At 40.9% G+C, this 20321-nt stretch overlaps 1 protein-coding gene and 1 pseudogene across 1 annotated transcript in view; one reads left to right on the top strand and one right to left on the bottom strand.

Annotated features, from left to right (window-relative positions):
* Wdr70 (WD repeat domain 70) overlaps positions 1-20321 on the top strand; it is a 266830-nt gene that overhangs the window by 116809 nt on the left and 129700 nt on the right. The gene's annotated exons all lie outside the window — the stretch shown is intronic.
* Positions 16944-17048, bottom strand: LOC123454405 (annotated as a pseudogene).

Here is a 20321-nt window from a genome sequence, read left to right as displayed (position 1 = left end):
TCCTGATGCATGCACCCCCTTGTGTGCACGTGCAACATTGCATGCTTGCATCACTGTGTCTGGCTATGTGGGGCCTGAAGATTTAAACATGTGTTCTTAGGCTTCGTAGGCAAGTGCCTTAACTGCTAAGCTGTGTCTCCAGCTCTGCATATGGTTGTTTTAATTTGGCTGATGTACTTTCATAGCTCATTATTAAAAACACAGTGACTTAGCTGGGGGTGGTGGTACATGCCTTTAATCCCAGCACTTGGGATGCAGAGGTAGGAGGATGTCTGAGAATTGGAGGCCCCCCTGAGACTACTTAGCGAATTTCAGGTCAGCCTGAGCTAGAGTGAGACCCTTCCTTGAAAAACAAAAACAGGGCTGAAGGGATGGTTTAGCAGTTAAGGTGTTTGCCTGCAAAGCCAATGGACCTAGGTTCAATTCCCCAGGACCCATGCTAGCCAGATGCACAAGGGGGTGCATGCACCTGGAGTTTGTCTGTAGCTGCTGGAGACCCTGGTGTCCCTGTTCTCTACCCCCCCCCATTCCCTGTCAAATAAATAAATAAAAATAAAAAAAATAAAAACAGAGAAACAACCAAAACACAATGACTTGACCTATTTTTTTTTTTTTAGAAGTTTTGAGACAATTGAACCTTTACGAGGCTTTCACTAGATATCTCAACAATTATTCATTTGTTGTCGTGTATGAACAGGGCTTATATAGCCTGAGACAAAAAGTACAAGTCAAAATCGTTAGCTTCTCTAGCCAAATTCTGACTTTGTGTGAGCCAGCTGTATTGTTCTGTGAGTGGCAGGCCCATGCCATAGGCAGCATATGCCATTACTGTTGTGTTCTTGTTCTGATCCTATGAGAATGGAATGTGATCTGTCATACATACTGCCAGAGGAGCGCTCAGAGGAATGATCGTGACTAGCTGTCCATGTCTTATGTCACTGGTGTTATGGGAGAATGCCTATCTGTGAATAAAAGCTATTAGTGCATTCCCTTAACTGTTTTTTGATTTGTACTATTATCTCTTTAAATGATTCTTTCAGTGTTCTGAAGGCAGAATACTTTGTACCTTTTAATGTCTCTATAGCTTCTTTCAGTCCTCCAGGAAAAAAGAGCTAATATAGAAAAGTAAAGAACAAAATTATTATAGTCAAACTATAAATCTGTATTTCAAAATTCTTTTTTGAGGGGGGCAGGGGGTTCAAGGTAGGGTTTCACTCTAGCCCAGGCTGCCTTGGAATTCAGTATGGAGTCTCAGGGTGGCCTTGAACTCATGGCGATCCTCCCACCATTGCCTCCCGAGTGCTGGGATTAAAGGCGTGAGCCACCACATCTGGCACCAAAATTCTTTTAGAAATAATCTTTCTTCCCAGTGCAGTAGTGCACACACATAATCCCAGCATTCTGCAGATGGAGGCAGAATGATTGTTGTGTGAGGCTAGCCATGACTACGCTGCAAGTTTAAGGCCAGCATTGACTACATAGTGAGACATACAGAAATACAAACAGAAAAGAAAGTACACCTTCCTCAGTGGTTGGTATTACAGAGGAGATTAACATGCTAAAAACCTCTGTTTAATAAAAATTGTATGAGATATTTGTATACAATAGATGGTCAAAACATGACAACAATAGACAGCGTGAGTCACTTTAATGGAGGAAAGGAATGAGTCTGTAGAATAAGGAAGAATTCATTTTTGGCAGCTGTTTTGTTGGCATGGTGCTAAAGCTTGTTTTCTCCCCAACAAGGTCAGGATTTGCTGTAGGAGGGTTTCTGCAAGGCTCCTAATCGTTATAAGGTTATTTTTATGAGAGATCTTGCTGTATTGGCAACATTTAATCCTCTGTGGGTAGACTCTCTTTTATTATAGTTCATATTATGACATGTTGCTTTTCCAGTTATAAACTAGAAAGTTTCTGTCAATTTAATATAAAGAACACAGGTGTAGTGCATGTTGGGCATGAATTCTCCCAACTGAGCTACATTGCCAGCCCATTGCGATATGTCTGAATTGTGATTTTGAATGCATCCTTTTTTTTTTTTCTATTGGTTAGTTGATGTTTTTCACAATATTTCCCCCCCCAGAAGTAATGTAAGTACAGCTTGTGTTATTATGCATGAACATTTGTATTAACTCTTGCAATTGAGATTTAAATATAAAATAAATAACCTTTTAGCCTTTCAGAAATAATATGGCTGTAAGACATCTATATAATGTAACAGCGAAAGATTAATTCTATATAGCGCTTGCCCTTTCTTGACGTTCCAGTATGTGCTAAGGTCATGGTAAGAGGGAAGTGTAAGGATAACCGTAGTGGGGATGAATTTGCAACATCTGTAGCAGTTTTAGCATTAAGGGAGGATTGTTTGTGCTGTTTGTCTACATAATTTAAAGCTGCTTCTCTGGATACACATCATATCTAATAGATTCAAAGCAATTTACAACCTTGGCCCATGAAATCTTTCAGCAGTTTCTGTTTTTTGCTACTTCATGTTAAGACTGATTTCGTGTCATTAAACCGATATAGTGAACTAGTTTGGCTGGTAGACATATTTTACTGCAGCAGTCACTCCCTTTTGATCTTATCAAAACGAGCCATAGTCACTTACTGATAGGGTGTGCTATCTTGATGAAAGAGGAACCCTGAGTAGCTTGATGTGTGAAATTACTTATGTTGTCTCTATTTACAACTGTTAATTCCCAGGAAAACAGGTGTCTTTGTATTATATGGCTTACTGGAATTTAAACCTTCTTCTTTTAAAAATTTAACAATATGTCAAAATCTGCAGTTATCCAATGTCATTTCTATGTTTTCAAAAGTATTTACACATATATAGGTGTGTAGGTGGCTTAGGGTAACCCTTTGAGGAATAATTTCCTAGAAAATTGTACATAAAGAATATTTGACTATGTTTAACTCATTTCCTTGCAATAAGTAATTATTTTTTTGTAGCAATTCACATAATGAATAAAAATGTTACTGTCATCGACTTTTGACAATGCATTCATTAAGATATAATTCAAGCCAGGCATGATGGCACATGCCTTTAATCCCAGCACTAGGGAGGCAGAGGTAAGAGACTCACCATGAGTTTGAGGTCACCCTGAGAATAATACATAGCGAATTCCAGGTCACCCTGGGCCAGAGTGAGATCCTACCTTGAAAAAACAAAAAACAAGAACAACAACAACAACAACAAAAAACCCCAAAAAGTAATTAGATGGCTATACAACTCTGTGAATACTGTTAAGTACTGAACTATATGTATTAAAATAATAAGTTTTATATTATATGAATTATTTCCTTTTTTTTCTTTTGGTTTTTCAAGGTAGGGCCTTACTGCAGCCCAGGCCGACCTGGAATTCACTCTGTATGCTCAGGGTAGCCTAGAACTCATGGCAACCCTCCTATCTCTGCCTCCTGAGTGCTAGGATTAAAGGCCTGTGCCATCACACCCTGCTTCATCTATCTACTTTTTAGAACAAATTCATCATCTCACAAGGAAACCTTATCTCCCTAGTATGCATGCCTTTACCCCAGCCCATGGAAACCAGTTATCTTCTCCTTATTACTTTTTATTGGTTTTCAGGTAGGGTCTCACTGTGGTCCAGGCTGACCTGGAATTCACTATGTAGTCTCAGGCTGACCTCCAACTCACAGCGATCTTCCTACCTCTGCCTCCTAAGCTCTGGGATTAAAGACATGTGCTACCATGCTCAGATTCCTTATTACTTTTTTTTAAAAAAAATATTTATTATGAGAGCAAGAGAGTGGGAAAGAGGTAGATAGAAAGAATGCGCGTGCCAGGGTCTTCAGCCACTACAAATGAGCTCCAGAAGCATGCATCACTTTGTGCATCTGGCTTACTTGGGTCCTGGGGAATTGAGCCTGGGTTCTTTGGCTTATGCAAGTAAGTGTCTAAACTGCTAAGCCATCCTTCCAGCCCTCCTTATTACCTCTTGAATTTTAAAATAATGCACTGAAAGTGAAACAAATAATAGTTTAGTAGTATTTATTCTTCATGTTAATTGTGCGGTCACATGCTATGTGCATTAAATAATTCTTTTAGTGAATAACTAAGGTTTTATTTTCTTTCTGTTGCAAATATAGTTATTACCACTTTGTGTTGATTGTGTGTGTTATGTGTGCATATTCATGTATGAATGCAGGTATATGCATGCCATAGCACATGTGTGGAGGTCAGAGGACAACCTTGAGTGTCCATCCTTGCCTTCTGCTGATTTGAAGCAGGGTCACTTATAGCTTGCCACTGCATTCACATGTTAAGCTGGCCCACAAGCTTCCAGGGATTCTCTTGTCTTTACCGTCCATCTACTCTGGGATTACAGTTGTTTATGCCACCAAGTCTAGTATTATGTGGGTTCTGGGAATCTAAATTCAGGTACATACACTTGCATGGCATGTGAGTTACCCACTGGGCCACCTCCCCAGCCCAGTGTTCACTTTAGCACAGTGGTATATCAATCAATACTTGTCAAATCTTTTTCTTTAACTTTTTTTATTGACAACTTCCATAAATATAGACAATAAACCATAATTCCCTCCTCTCCCCCACTTTCCCCTTTACAAATCCACCCTTCATCATATCCTCTTCCCCCTCTCAGTTAGTCCCTTTTTTTATTTTGATGTCATTATTTTTTTCCTCATTAGGAGAGTCTTGTGAAAGTAGTGCCAGGCTTGTCTGGAAGACTACATTGTAAACAGTCCTGTTCTTCCTTTGGCTTCTACAGTCTTTCCGCCTCCTCTTCTACAGCAGACCCTGAGCCGTGGAAGTGGTGCTAGAGATGTGTCTGTGGTGGTGAACACTCCACTGTACCTTCTTCTCAGTGCTGTGGTGCATTTTGAATCATCCCAGTGGTCACCATATGAAAAGAGAAGTTTTTCTAATCCAAAGTGAAAGTAGCATCAAAACATGGGTATGAACAATCAGAAAAGTGCTATGGGGCTGGAAAGATGGCTTAGTGGTTAAGTTGCTTGCCTGCAAAGCCTAAGGACCTAGGTCCGATTTCCCATTACCCATGTAAGACACATGCACAAGATGTGTCTGGGGTTTGTTTGCAGTGGCAGAATGGGGTGTGACCATTCTGTCTATCTCTCCAATAAATAAAAAAAGAAAAATGCTTACAGAGCAGTTTAGTGAGCATAATTTTTGCATGTAACCCAGGAATTATTCCTCTAGGGCTCATGATCTTTCCTGCCATAAGCTTTTGACTCGGTTTTCAGTACCAGGCAAGTATTCCCTTCCATGCAGAGGCCTCTATTCCAATTAGAGAGTGGTTGGTTTTCGTCATAACAGACATGTCACTATTTGTACTAGTTGGCTCATTTGGCTTGGCTGGCCAGTCTTGAGGCTTGCAATGTCTGCTGTTATTTACCACCATTGATGACTTCTCTCTCACATAGAGTTCCATGCAGCATAGCCATTTCCAGTTTTCTTTCTGCTGGTCCACAAAGAGGAGGTTTTCAGCTCAGCTCTAGCTTGATTTCTCAATGACATTGCAGCTCAGGCATGGAAAGTCTTCATCAGTAGGGTCTTAGCTCTATTTCTGGTGGAAAACTAAGAGCCTTGGAAATGACCTATAACGTTTTGGGGGCATCAGGGACCTCCCTGGCCAACAACTCACTGTAAGGTATCCAGTTCCTGGCATTGAAATATTTCTAGTAACAATCTATGGCTTCTGGGTGTGCTGTTATCTAATGAAGTAGGTTTCCATATGGCTTATTCATAACATCTTAAATTTTGATTAACCCTCCACCTACCCTTCCTTTATTCAATCTCTTCCCCTGACCTAAGGCTATTGCACCCCCAGTAATCTGATCACTTACTTACATATGTATAATACCCTCTCCTTAAGTTCTCCCCTCTCTTCTCCCTCCCAAATCTTTTTAGTGTGATTCTTGTTGCATCTTTATTTATTTATTTTTTTGAAAACGAGATAAATGCTTCTTTTGTTTAGTTTCTATGTTGGGATAAATACAATAAACTTGACTTTTTTTTTTTCTTTTTCTTTGCTTGGTTTTTGGAGGTAGAGTCTTGCTCCATTCAAGACAGACCTGGAAATCACTATGTAGTCTAAAGGTGGCCTCAAACTCATACTGATTCTCCTACCTCTGCCTCCTGAGTGCTGGGATTAAAGGCGTGTGCCACCATGCCCGGGTTACTTTTTTTTTCTTTGCTTAGAATTTCTTTTCTTCTTTATATGAATAAATATTTAGTAGTAATAATAAAAGTTATACGTTGTAGTCATATTCACATTGTTGGCAGAAAACACCCAGCCAAGAGCAGCTTGTAGGAAAAAATAGGTTTATTTTGGCTTAACGACTGGAGAGGAAACTCCATGGTGGCAGGGGAAATGATGGCATGAGCAGAGGGTGGACATCAGCTCCTGGCCAACATCAGATGGGCAACAGTAGCAGGAGAGTGTGCCATATACTGGCAAAAGGAAACTGGCTATAACACTCATAAGCCTGCCCTCAATAATACATTGCCTCCAGGAGGATTCAATTTCCAAGAAGTCCCCCTAGTTTTTCTAATTCTCAATGATGTTCAGGCATTCCCATAGTCCAAAGTCTTTTGACTGAGCTGTAATAACAGCAGCAACAACAACAACAACAACAACAACAACAAACCTATAATGGCACAGAATAAACATTTACATTGCAAAGATGTCATTGGGCAAAGAAATATTCAACTAATACAAGATTTAAACAGGGCAAACATTAAACACTGTAGTTCCAAGTACAACAACTCTAACCAGTAAAAGTCTTTGGAGTTCCAATTCTGCCCCTCCAGCTAGGCTGCTCATATAGTCTTGGAAAACTTCATCCAGTGCCAACAGCTCTCCTTGCCAGCCATCCCATAATCCTGGCATCTTCACTGAGTCTCTACTGCAACACATGGTACATCCTCATGGCTCCATTGGGTCTTCATGCAGGTAATCCAACAAGTCTGCCTCACACTGCCCGTGGCCATTTCCAAAATACAAAACTGTGTTGCAAATTCAATGATCCTCTCTTTACTGCATTTGTTATACTCCACAATACCAGGTGGTCTGCCAGGTTTTTAATCCAGTGGGAAACAAAGCAGACTGAAGACTAGGACACTCCTTCTGCACTCAGGCCCCTTCAAAAGAGTCTGCGTTCTTCTTGTTATTCCAGCGCAGCTGGCCCAGTCTCAGAGGTTGAAATCTCTCAAACGGTTGCAGCTGAATGGGCAGCAGTTTCATGTGCTGTATCTTTCTGTTCATAGCAGTCCATTTCTACACGGTGCAGCCCTGCACAAGTTCTCATGACACAGGTATAACAGCAAGCCTCTCACACAAACTGCTTTTAGTCCAGTTCCTACAAAGCTCTTTCTCACCCTCATAAGCCTAACCTCACAGCCCATAGTTTTTACTGCATTCAGGTCTTTCAACTCTGACCAGAATAATCCATTAGGTTATACTTACAGCACTGCAAGGTGCCTCTTAGGTGAAGATTTCAAATTCTTTCATATTCCTTCCTCAAAAATTAGCTCCAAAAGTCAAAAGCCACACACTCCGGTGTCTAGTAGCAATGATCCCACTTCCAGTACCAACTTTACTTTTGCACTCAAGTTCACAGTGCTGGCTGAAAACACCCAACCAAGAGCAGCTTATGGGGACAAAAAAAAAAAAAAAAAAAAAAAAAGGTTTATTTTGGCTTACAGACTCGAGGGGAAGCTCCATGATGGCAGGGGAAACAATGACATGAGCAGAGGGTGGACATTACCTCCTGGCCAGCATCAAATGGACAACAGCAATAGGAGAGTGTGCCAAACATTGGCAGGAGGAAACTTGCTATAATACTCATAAGCCTGTCCCCAGCAATACATTGCTTCCAGGAGGATTCAGCTCCCAAATTGCATCAGCTGGAGGCAAAAGCATTCAGAACACATAAGTGTATGGGGGACACCTGAATCAAACCATCACATTATGTTTAAAATAAACTGCTATTTTTTTCAAACTTAGAACACTGCCCTACTCACAAGCAGTTTACATTTATTTATTTATTTTTAGAGAGATAGAGGCAGAAAGAGAGAGCGAGCGAGCGAGCGGGGTACCCAAGTCTTCTAGCCACTGGAAACGAACTCCAGATACTTGTTGTGCCTTGTGCCTTTGACTTCATGTGGGTACTGGGGAATCGAACCTATGTCCTTTGGCTTTGAAGGCAAATGCCTTAACTACTAAGCCATCTCTCCATTTATTATACATTTATTCACTAGAGCAAATTCTTCTGTTTCTGATTTATTGTGTCACTTTGGGTACTTAATTGTTTGTATGACCAATGGATTAATAATTACAATAATGTTTTTATATTGCCAGCTTAGTCTAGTGTGACTGGCTTAACTTAAGGATTTAATAGAGACCATATTTTTTGAAATTAGCAGTTGAGGGGCTGGAGAGGTGGCTGGGCAGTTAAGGTACTTGCCTTAGATTAGCAATTGAATGAAGGATTCTTTTATTAGGGAGATCTAATTTATATATAATTGTTTTTAAACCTGGGATTTACTTTAGAAAAGAACTGTCAGTACCATCCTTAGGCTGCGGCCGTATGAAATTCCCACACGTAGTGGAGAGGACGTTGGATGTTGAATTCATGTAAGAATTCTGAGAGAAAGCCACAGCTTCTCCAACTCCGTTTGGAAAGTCATGGTGCAGTATGCTGTCTCCAGATGTCAGTGAGAGTAATTGGTATTGCGACTCTTTCTCTAATAGTTGCCTTTTGCCTTCTTTGTAGTAATGGCCAACAGCACCTACCCTCAACAGCTGTTCTAGCTCAACCCACAAGTTGAAAATAATTCCCAATCTGAATTTATGCCTTAGGCTTCTTCTGTGTCCTTGAAACCGCAGCATTATTGTTGAGTTGGAATAAACATTCCTATTGCTGGATACTGACAATAGATTCCTGGAGCCCAAATCAGCTAGGCAGGTGGAAATGCGTGGTGTCATTATACAAGTGGTCACCACACTGCAACTTTTATTGTGGAACACACAAATATAACTTAAATCTGTGGTCTCAGGAACATGCTTATATATAGAAACATGCTGGATTTATAATAGCTCTCAGAGGAAGAATGGCTTTCACTTCATAAAATTTTGTTCTGCCCACAGAATTTTAAGAATAAATCTCTTGTATAACTTGATGATCTTATGTAAAATAAGAAAATGAAAAGCTACACTCATACTGCCTGAACATTACAAAATGGGTTTGGTATCATATGCTGACAGTATAATCAGGGTGGTGTTGTTTTATATTGTTTCAATGCTAGCTTAGCTAGTATATGTGAAAGATGCATCTTACTCCTGTGTCTTATGCGCAGTTTTCACTCTTTGAGCAGGCAGATTTGTCTGTGCCTATTCAGGACTTCTTCCTCTGCCCCCGGTTATCATGCCTCACTTGTGTAATTGGGGAGTCATCAGAAAAAATGGGGGAGGGGGGCAAATTTTTTTTAACCTTTGAAAGTGATATCCTTTTCACTCTTGGCAGATCTAGTGTTCTATCTTTGTCTGTAAAATCCACATCGGAAGTGCTAAGAGTTCCATGCTGGAGTTAGGAGAGGTTGTTGTCAGGAGGATCCTGTAGCACTTTTCAGAAATTAGAGGGTCATCCAGCAAAACTAGGCCACACAGTCCCAGGATCAAGTGCACCCAGCAGTATAACTTGGATTGAAGAGCTGCCCACTTTTTAAGCTTATCTGCAGTTTGCTCTGGTTTCGATTTCCCTGTTAAAGCCCAGCAGTTCTGGGGTTGCTGAAAAATGCTTTCCTAATTCCAGTTTGCCCCGATAGATATATTTTCGTCTAGTTTTCCTTCCAGTGGGGGGCTGAGTTGTGTGTTTGTCCTAGAACTCCTCAGCTCGCTGCACTACCCACTTACCTAAGTGCTTCTCGTGGTGCAAGGCTAGTAAATGATTCAGTGACTCTTTCAGAGAGTTGTGTCTGTGTACCAGGTGTTTGGGAAGCAATTCCATGGGCTGTACTTTTTCCTGAATTATAGAAATACATTTTATTCTGTACATAAAGAAAACCTAACTTTGTGTTAGCCTTAATTTATTTTAATTGAATCTTCTTAGTAGTTACACAATGGATCAGTTTTCTCAAGCCTTATTGATAGCACTCATAGCACAAAAACCAGAATATAAACCAGTGTTCTCAGATCATTAAAATAAGCTATCACAGGCTGGAGGAATTGCTCAGTGGTTAAGGCGCATGCTTGTAAAGCCCAATGACCTGAGTTTGACTCCCCAGTATCCATGTAAAAAAGCCAGATGCACAAAGATCACACATTTATTTGTTTGCAGCAGCTAGAGGCCCTGGTTGCTTCCATTCTCTCTCTTTAATCCCAGCACTTGAGAGGCTAAGGTTGGAGGATCACTGTGAGTTCGAGACCGGCATGTGACTACATGGTGAATTCCAGGCCCTCCTGGGCTAGAGAGAGAACCTACCTTGGCGGGGGTGGGGGGGTAGGGGTGGGGGTAGGGGGAAGATATCACAATAAATGAGTTATTTATGGCATATCTTAACATTGACTCAGATCATGGATCTTTAAAAAATATTTAGCTCATTGCTGTATCCAAGTCATCATTATGGAAATCATCTACTGAACAGTACTGTTCAAGGTAAATGCACATGTAAAAGCCAGGTAGGTACTGATCTAAGAATATGTGGGAGACTTAAAAAATACTTTGCTTATTCTTTCCCATTACCTGTGTCCCTTGTAATAGGAATCTGAAGAGGTAAAGGCTTTTCTTTTTCTTTTGAGGTAGGGTCTCTCTCTAGCCCAAGCTGACCTGAAAATCACTATGTAGTCTCAGGCTGGCCTTGTACTCACAGAGATCCTCTTCCCTCAGCCTCCCGAGTGCTGGTATCAAAGGTGTGCAGTATCAGTTCTAGGAACTCCCTTGGATATCAAAATCTGGTGATGTTCAAATCCTTATATAAAGTGGCCTAGTATTGCATAAAATCTATGCACATAGTTCACATCCTTTAAGTTGTTTCTATATTATGTATAATACCTAATATAATACTGATGGTAAAAAAAAAAAAAAAGGTGTGCAGTATCATGATTGACTCTCCTTACTTGAATTGGGATAAGCCTTACAACTGACTTTAATAGAAGTGTCAGAAAGGATGGTCTGTCAATTATGAGGCTAAGTTCAAAAATGCTTTATCTGTTCATAGACCTTTGTCTAGTGAATGTGAAAATTAGTTTTGACTAACTTTTTGGATGTGTCCCCAGTATACCTGTCACTCTGTTTAACATTCAGCTCCCACAATATATGAGTGAAGCCAATCTGGATGGAATATCTTAGCCAAGGTAGAATTGTCAGCTGACATGGAAAATTGAGAACAAGAGTGGGTGTGGTGGCACAAAACTTTAATTCCACGAGATCCATATGTATCCTAAACAAGAGATACCGCTGGAAGTGACTAGAGATAAAGAATTAGTAGGGCTAATGGCACAAGATGAGCCAAAGTGCAGCTAGGGCCCATAGTGGATATAAGATGTCTCATTGTGGTGGAATTAGAAGGAAGCCACAGTAGAGGTGGAGAGGCCGTTGGGAGGGTATTGTAGTGTTCATGTTACAGGAAATCAGGCCACCAGCAGGTGGGATGGGTAGAAGTAGGCAGGTGCACGTGAAAGTCTCAGTTGGTAGCACGGAGGCTCTGACTAAGTGGTAAGCACAGTGGAGAGAGGCAGGTGTCAGGGGTGATGTCCAGAATATTGGCTTGAACAGCTGGATGTCTTGTCACTGCAGTGGAGGACCCTTGCAGGAGGACAGTGAGGTTCAAGAGGAAGACAGTTTCATTTTGTAAGCATTAAATTTGAGGTACATGTGAAATTCATGTGTCCAGAGGACTGCTAAATTTTTGGCTCCAAAGCTCAGCAATATCTGTTGTGGAATACAGGCTTGCTTGAGATTCATGAGTATATGGGAAGGGGATGAGAGCAGCTAGGCAAGAAGGTTTTCACTTTTGAAAAAAGGAATGTGAGGAAATGACCATATTTCAGAGACAAAGAGGAGTCTGCAAAGAATATTGAATGAGGTCTGCCAGAGAGAGACAGGATAGTTAAGAGTTATGAGTACTGTATAGTATTACATGTGTTTTGTTGTATGTAATCTAGGGGAAAAAACTTGAAATTAACAAGAGGCGCCCGTTGTGGTGGCACACACCTTTAATCCCCACACTCGGGAGGCAGAAGTAGGAGGATTGCCATGAGTTTGAGGCCACCCTGAGACTACATAGTGATTTCCAGGTCAGCCTGGGCTAGAGTGAAACCCTACCTCAAAAAAAAAAAAATTAAAAAAAAAATCCAAAAACAAAGAACAGGAGAAATGGAGAAATATTAGGGAAAAGAAAAGAAGTGAGGGAGGGAGAAGAGGGATTAAGAGTGAGGATGAATGTGATCAAACAATGTTAAATGTATGTATAAAGATATATTGAAACCTATTTTTCTCAGTTAATATGCATTAATAAGTAAAAGAATTTATGTTAAAAAATTAAGAGGATATGAGATTGGGCATTAAGATTAAAAGCTCCTTTGCAGTCAAGGATAATGATATCTGAAGAATGGATTTTTTTTTTTTTTTTTTTACAATGTAGAGTGGGTTTCTAGCCCAGGCCACCCTGGAATTCACTATGTAGTCTTAGGATGGCCTTGAACTCATGGTGATCCTTCTACCTGTGCTTGTAATTAAAGGTAGGCGCTGCCATGCCTGGCATCTTTTTATTTTGAGAACATGTGCATATCCCTTGTTTGTAAGGACATATTGTTTCCTCTATTTAGAATATTCCTTATCTGCTTTTCTTCGTTTTGAAATCCCTGTCTTTCAAGCTGCTTCTCAGATACCCCTTCCCGTGAAGAATTCTCCTTGCCCTAGCTTCACAGCTCTATCAGACTCTTGTAGTTGTTTTGGGCACATCTATCTGCTCTGATAAGAAAGTGACTTCATGAATTCACCAAGTTTAAGTATTTTTAGAACTGAGACCTGTGTTACTCACTTTCATATTCTTAGCATTCCACATTAATGGTTGGCATTTAGTAGCAACAGGAGAGTGTGTCAAACACTAGCTGTAATACCCATAAGCCTGCCCCCGACAATACACTGCCTCCAGGAGGCATTAATTCCCAAATCTCCATCAGCTGGGAACCTAGCATTCAGAACACCTAAGTTTATGGGGGATCCCTGAATTAAACCACCACAGTAGTAGTTGATAAATGTTTATGGATTTGTACGTTTGATTTGGAATATAGTCCTAGGCAAAGTCAGCATTTAAAACTTGCATATTGTCAGGTGTGGTGGCGCACGCCTTTAATTCCGTCACTCAGGAGGCAGAAGTAGGAGGATTGCAGTGAGTTCAAAGTCACCCTGAGACTACATAGTGAATTCCAGGTCAGCCTGGGCTAGAGTGAGACCCTACCTTGACCCCCCCGCCCCAAAATGCATATTAAGTCACTTTAAAACCGAAATGTTGGGCTGGAAAGATGGCTTAGTGGTTAGGGTACTTGCTGTCAAAGCCAAAGGACCAGGTTTGTCTTCCCTGTGGCCACTTAGAGCCGGGTGTACAAGGTGGTGTATGTGCTTCCAAACTCACTGGTTTTCTATCCTTTCCTAATTTCTCAAGCACCTTTAATATAGTGAAGCATTTTCCCCTTAAAAATTCTTTTTTGTTGTTTATTTTTACTTATTTATTTGAGAGCGACAGAGAGAGAAAGAGGCAGATAGAGAGAGAGAGAGAATGGGCACGCCAGTGCATCCAGCCACTGCAAATGAACTCCAGATGCATGCACCCCCTTGTGCATCTGGCTAAGGTGGGTCTTGGGGAATCGAGCTTCGAACCGGGGTCCTTAGGCTTCACAGGCAAGTGTTTAACCACTATACCATCTCTCCAGCCCTAAACATTCTTTTTTTAAAAAAGACTTTTTAGTTTATTTTTTTATTTATTTGGGAGAGAGGCAGATAGGGAAACAGAGAATGGGCTCGCCAGGGCCTCCAGCCACTGCAGATGAACTCCAAACACACATGCCGCCTTGATCTGGTATTATATGGGTACTGGGGAATGGACCTCAGGTCCTTAGGCTTTGCAGACAAGTGCCTTAACCAGAACTAAGATGGAATTAGGCTGGCAAGGTGAGTATTTGTGGTAGGATTTGTATTTGAGCGATACAAGGGGAAGCAAGCAAGGTTGGTCAAGCCTACCAATCAAGATCTACCTGTGATGGGCAAGTGAGAGGATGCAGGATTGGACTGGGGAAACCTTAGACCACAACGCAGACCTTCCATGCTGATACATGTCCAGTAGGAGTCCCAGAGCAAAGCTTGCTGCTGTTCTGTTGTTCTTGTGCTAGGACAAAACTCCTGATAGAAGCAGTTGATGGGATGAAAGATTTATTTTGGCATACAGTCTCGAAGAGAAATTTCATCATGGTGGGAAAAGCACGACAGGCTGTTGGGCGTCACATCTTTCACATATCCAGGGGAGCAATGTGAGTGCATTAGCTAGCACCAGCAAGCTGCACCCATAAACCTCCTCCAGCAAGGCCCCACCTCACATTTCTACCAGCTGGTGACTGAGTATTCCTAATACATAGGCTGTGAAGCATATTTACCTTTAAACTACCACAGTTGTTCCTTAAAGGACCCTTACAATAGATGGCCAGACCATACTTTCCACAGTGTTCCTGGTGATGGGCTAGGAGAAGTAGGTCTTTGTCTCTCCTGCTCAGCAGACCCACAGCATAAAAGATGCCAGTTAAGTGCACTCCATACAGATGAGTAGCAGGTTGTTTCTTAGGAAAGATGCTAGCAGTGTGCCTCCATGGCTTGTTACAGTGACTACCCATTTCATTGTTTTCTGTCTGCTTTTGGTATCATTTTTATCTTAGTTTCCTTCTTATCCTTCTCTGCTTAACCTTTGTAAATTAGAATCTGTCAGGTTTTGATCCTAGTGAGAGTGTACATTTGACCCCAGGCACTAGATAGTCTGAGAATCACAATATAGATAAGTGCTTGAACCACCACAGAACACTTGTATACCAACTTTTGATTTGTTTATTTATATTAGTTTTCTCTCTAATTTTTTTATTGACAGCTTCTGTAATTATAGACAATAAACCATGATATTTCTGCCCCCCTAATTTTTTTCAAGGTCGGGTTTGCTCTAGTCTAGGCTGACCTGAAATTTACTGTGCAGTCTCAGGGTGGCCTTGAACTCATGGTGTTCTTCCTATCTCTGACTTTGGAGTGCTGGGATTAAAGGCATGTGCCGCCACACCAGGCAAAGCACTAACTTTTTAATGACAGAGAAACCAGATGCAATTTATAAGGGACAAGAAAACTGAAGGTCAGAGGAGTACAAGATGTCAAAGAAAACATAGAGGATGCACAAAATTGTTGTGTTTGGTCTCCTAGAATTTAGTATGAGTACAGTAACAGAGACAAAAAGTGAGGTTGCATGGCAAATGCCAACGAAGTGTTGGTAGAGGAGAGGGTTGTGGCCAGGTGGAGATGAGGGCGCTGTCTTGAACTGAGCAAGAGCCCAGGCAGAATGGAGTGAGGACGACTACTCAGAATTATAAACAGTGCAGCATTCTAGGAATCTTGTGTTGTGTGTTTTCAGGGTCCAAATGAGGGCATTTTCATTGTGTTTTGTAGCTCTAAGTGTCATAAACCCAGTATTAGTGGAGACCTTATGATGTCAGAAAGTGACACCTTAGCATCATGTGGAGCAGCTTCTAGTAGCTGTTTGGCCAGAACTGTCCTCTGCTTGTGAAATTCAAATAGCACACTGATTTTATGTCTTGTGCCTAATAATTTCTTTGTTTCATTGAGACCAAAAAAACTCTGTGCTATTTTTCTTGTTTAATGATTAAGACACAATATTTTGGGTAATTTTCTTCCTATAAATAAATGGAATTGATTCAATTAAAAAAAAAACTTAGGGAGGGAATTACCATGGGATATTTTTTTTTAAATTTTTTATTTATTTATTTGAGAGGGACAGACAGAGAGAAAGACAGATAGAGAGAAAGAGAGAATGGGCGCGCCAGGGCTTCCAGCCTCTGCAAACGAACTCCAGACGCGTGCGCCCCCTTGTGCATCTGGCTAACGTGGGACCTGGGGTACCGAGCCTCGAACCGGGGTCCTTAGGCTTCACAGGCAAGTGCTTAACCGCTAAGCCATCTCTCCAGCCCCATGGGATATTTTTTTATAATCATGGAAAATTTTAATAAAAATTTAAAAATTAAAAAAAAACTTATGTGGGCTTACTTGCTAGGCACAATTCTTGGTGGTAGGGACCAAAAGATTTATAAACCTGGACTCTGTCCTCAAGGAATTCACAATGTTTTTGTTTTTGTTTTTGGTTTTTCGAGGTAGGGTCTCACTCTGGCTCAGGCTGACCTGGAATTCACTATGTAGTCTCAGGGTGGCCTCGAACTCTTGGTGATCCTCCTACCTCTGCCTCCCGAGTGCTGGGATTAAAGGCGTGCACCACCACACCTGGCTTTTGTTTTGTTTTTGTTTTTGTTTTTGTTTTTCGTACAATGTAATATGGAGAGAAAATGCCGCCGTGTGAAATATGGTGACTGTGACTTCTTTTAGAAGGGGCGTGCCTTGGAGCTTCGTAGCAACACGAGGTGACACATTTCGCTCACGCTTTCCATTTATTTTTGTTTGCTTGTTTTTAGGCAAGGTCTCACTCTCTAGTCCCAGGCTGGCCTTGCACTCACAGCAGTCTCTCTACCTCGCCTCCTAAGGATCGGGATTAAAGGCATGTGTTACCAGGCCTAGCAAAATATAGATTTAAGTTGTTTTTTTTTTTAATGAGAGAGAGAGAAAAAGGGAGAGTAAGAGAGAGAATTGGTGTGCCAGGGCCTCCAGCCACTGCAAGCGAACTGTGGTGTAGCTCTCAGTAAAGGGCACCCACGGATGGACGAATGCCCCAGTTATGGGTGAGCACCAACTCGTGCTCCAGCTTGACTCCAGTAGCTCAAAGGCAGCACCTTTTTGTTTGTTTTTAAGGTAGGTTCTGCTTCTAGCACAGGCTGACCTGGAATTCAATATGTAGTCTTAGGCTGGTTTCAAACTCAAGGCGATCCTCCTAAGCCAGTCTTCTTAGTACTGGGATTAAAAGCATGTGCCACCATGCCTGAGAGAGAGAGAGAGAGCGAGAGCGCACCTGGGCCTCTAGGTGCTGCAAACAAATGCTACTTTGTGCATCTGTCTTCATGTGGGTCCTGGGGAATCCAACTTGGGTATTGAGCTTTATGGGCAAGCGCCTTAGCTACCAAGCCATATCTCCAGCCCAGGATATAGATTTTTGTCTCTTCTGGCCCTTGCAGTATTTTCAGTGCTTATACTACTGCTTGACCTATTACTAAGTCCATAAATACTTTTTGACTGGCCGGAAGCAAAGACGGAAGAAAAGGAAGATTTAAATGCATTTAACTGTAGAAAAATAAACCTCAGAATACAAAATACAGTTTTGACAATCCACTTTGAAACATTTCACGTAGACATCTGATTATAGGTCTAAAGGAATTTAATTTCAGTGTACTTCATGTTCATCTATTGCATTATGGTGAATAATCCTGTATGGTATTTTATTTCTTACAGCTTTCACTAGACAGGGCATAATGGAATTCTTGTGATAAAAAAAAAATAGCCTTTGCAACAAACGAGAATTTTCAAACATTGTATTAGATGTTTTTTATTGAGAAGATCATTTCTGTGTTGCTGTCATTGTTTCTCCTCTTTCCTGCCTCCTTACTGCTAGAGGATTTCAGATGACATTCTTGAAATTACTGGTTTCTTTACCTGATTGGTTCTTTGGAAGTTATAATTGTCTTGTAGAAGAGCATTTGCTTCTCACAAGTTAGTATCTTAATTGTTATATGCCCAAGACCACCTTCAGCTTCTTGTAAATTTGGAATTATAGTGTCCCTGGAAACCCAAATATCCTGATACCAACGTATACATTAGTGCAACTGCTTTACTGTGTTATCTTCTTAATGATTCACTTAATTTTTTTTCACTACCCTGTTTTTAATTTTCTTCTCTCCACATGTGAGTCCAATTAAGAGCATTTATTTGGAAGCTGTATTGCCAAGAAGCCATGGAAAGCTTCACTGGCTTACATTTTGAAATTTTTTCCTTTGTCTTTGGCCAAGCTCAACCCCTTTGGTGTCCCATCTGTTTAACACACGACAGTTGTGGCACATTTCCATTTATCTGAGTCAGAAAATAAGGAGGCCTCTAAGGCAAGTCTGGACCTGTCATTCCTGTGGTTCTGCAGGGGCACACAGGAACTTAATTTTTTTTTTTTCATGAGCTGGGCATGGTGGTGCATGCTTTTAATCCCAGCCCTTGGGAGGCAGAGGTAAGAGGATCACTGTGAGTTTGAGGCCACCCTGAGACTACATAGTGAATTCCAGGTCAGCCTGAGCTAGAGTGAGAACTGGCCTCAAAAAACAAAACAAATTCATGAATTGATACAAAGAAACCCATTATTGTGGGTAACTTATTTTTGATATTTTACTGTGTAAACTATTGAAATTTTTGGTATATAAGCTCTTGCCTCAAAGGAACGGCATGTTGCTTGATCCCCTTACTTAGTTCTCCACATAATCTCACTCTCAAGGGCTGAGGAGATGGCTCAGTGGTTAAAGGCCCTTGCTTGCAATGCTTGCCAAGGCAGAGGTGGAACATGGCACATTCATGTGGCACTGTTCACTGTGGTGAGAGGCCATAGTGCCCCCCACTCCCCACTTCTTTTTCTCTCTCTGCCTGAAAATACATATTTAAAAAAAAACAACAACAAAAAGCCAACAGGGCTGGAGAGATGGCTCAGCAGTTAAAGGCACTTGCTTGCAAAAGCTGGTAGCCTGAATTCTGTTCCTCAGTAATAAAGGCGGATGCACAAAGTGGAGCATGCTCCTGGAGTTCTGTTAGCAGGGGTAGAAGACCCTGATGAGCCCACACACACATCCTCTCCTTACAAATAAAGAAAATTATTAAAAAATAAAAATAAAATAACACAATAGTTTCTTGGTTATACTATGAATTTTGTTTTGCTTCTTAACTATTGTCTTAGCTTTTCTTTAAGAGATTAAACTGGTCTATAGCAAATACTGCTTTTGGAAGTTAAAAGTGATGTATATTTCTCTTGTGCTATTTAAGTATATGCCCTTAAATTAGGAAAATAAGCCAGGCATGGTGGTGCATGCCTTAATCCCAGTACTTGGGAAGCAGAGGCAGGAGGATTGCTGTTAGTTCGAGGACACCCTGAGACTCTATAGTAAACTTCAGGTCAGCTTGGGCTAGAGCGAGATCCTGCCTTAAAAAACAAAATAAAACAAAACAAAACAAAAAATTTCAGGAAAATAACTGTCACCTTGATAATTTCCAGTTCAAAACCAGCACTATTTTTTAAATTTATTTTTGCTGGCTTATTTGTTTACTTATTTTTTTTTCTAGTTCCTTACTTATTCTTTTTTTGGGACATAGACTTTTCCCTTTCAAGAGAGTATGAATGAAAAACTTTCCTACAGACCCCCACTTAGAGAACATTGTATAATGTAGCCTCTGTCTTTAATGCAAAACACAATAGTGAATTTTACATTAACTGGCACTGACTTGTTAAGTGCTTTATGTATATTTTCTCATCCTATTTCTTAAAATGACTCTGGGAAGTATTATTTTTCAGGTAGGAAACTGTGGCCTTGTGTGTGGTGCTTTGAATGTGAGATGTCCCCCATAGGCTCATGTGTTTGAACACTTGGTTCTCAGCAGGTGGTGTTATTTGGGAGGTTGTGGAACCTTTAGGAGCTGGCCTTGCTGGAAGAAGTGGGTCACTAGAGGTGGGCCTCAAGGTTTCATGGGCCACTGTACTTCTGTGTCTGCTCCTCTTTGCTTCTTGGCTGTGGACACAATGTAATCCATCGTCTCCAGCTCTTGGTGCAGTCAGTGCCTTCCCTGCATCCCAGACTATATCCCTTCTTAAACTATGAAGCAGAACAAACATTTCCTTCCTTAAGTTACATTTGTCAGGTATTTTGTCAGCAGTGAGAAAAATGATACATTAAATGACTTGTCTAAGATGACATACTGATTTGGGAGAGAAAATCTAAAAACAGGCAAATCTGACTTAATTGTCCCCAGTCTTAATTATTTTTCTGTACTGTGTGGATGTTACTATTTTTTTGCTGCACAACCCAACATAGGTTAAAGCAGAATCTAAAAATGTAATTGAAGGAAAGATAATATGGGGCGATAGC

This window comes from Jaculus jaculus, chromosome 13 (genome assembly GCF_020740685.1).
Source record: "Jaculus jaculus isolate mJacJac1 chromosome 13, mJacJac1.mat.Y.cur, whole genome shotgun sequence".
Taxonomy (NCBI): Eukaryota; Metazoa; Chordata; class Mammalia; order Rodentia; family Dipodidae; genus Jaculus; species Jaculus jaculus.
The sequence above is the reverse complement of the archived record's forward strand: the minus strand, read 5'-3'. Positions and strand labels throughout refer to the sequence as shown.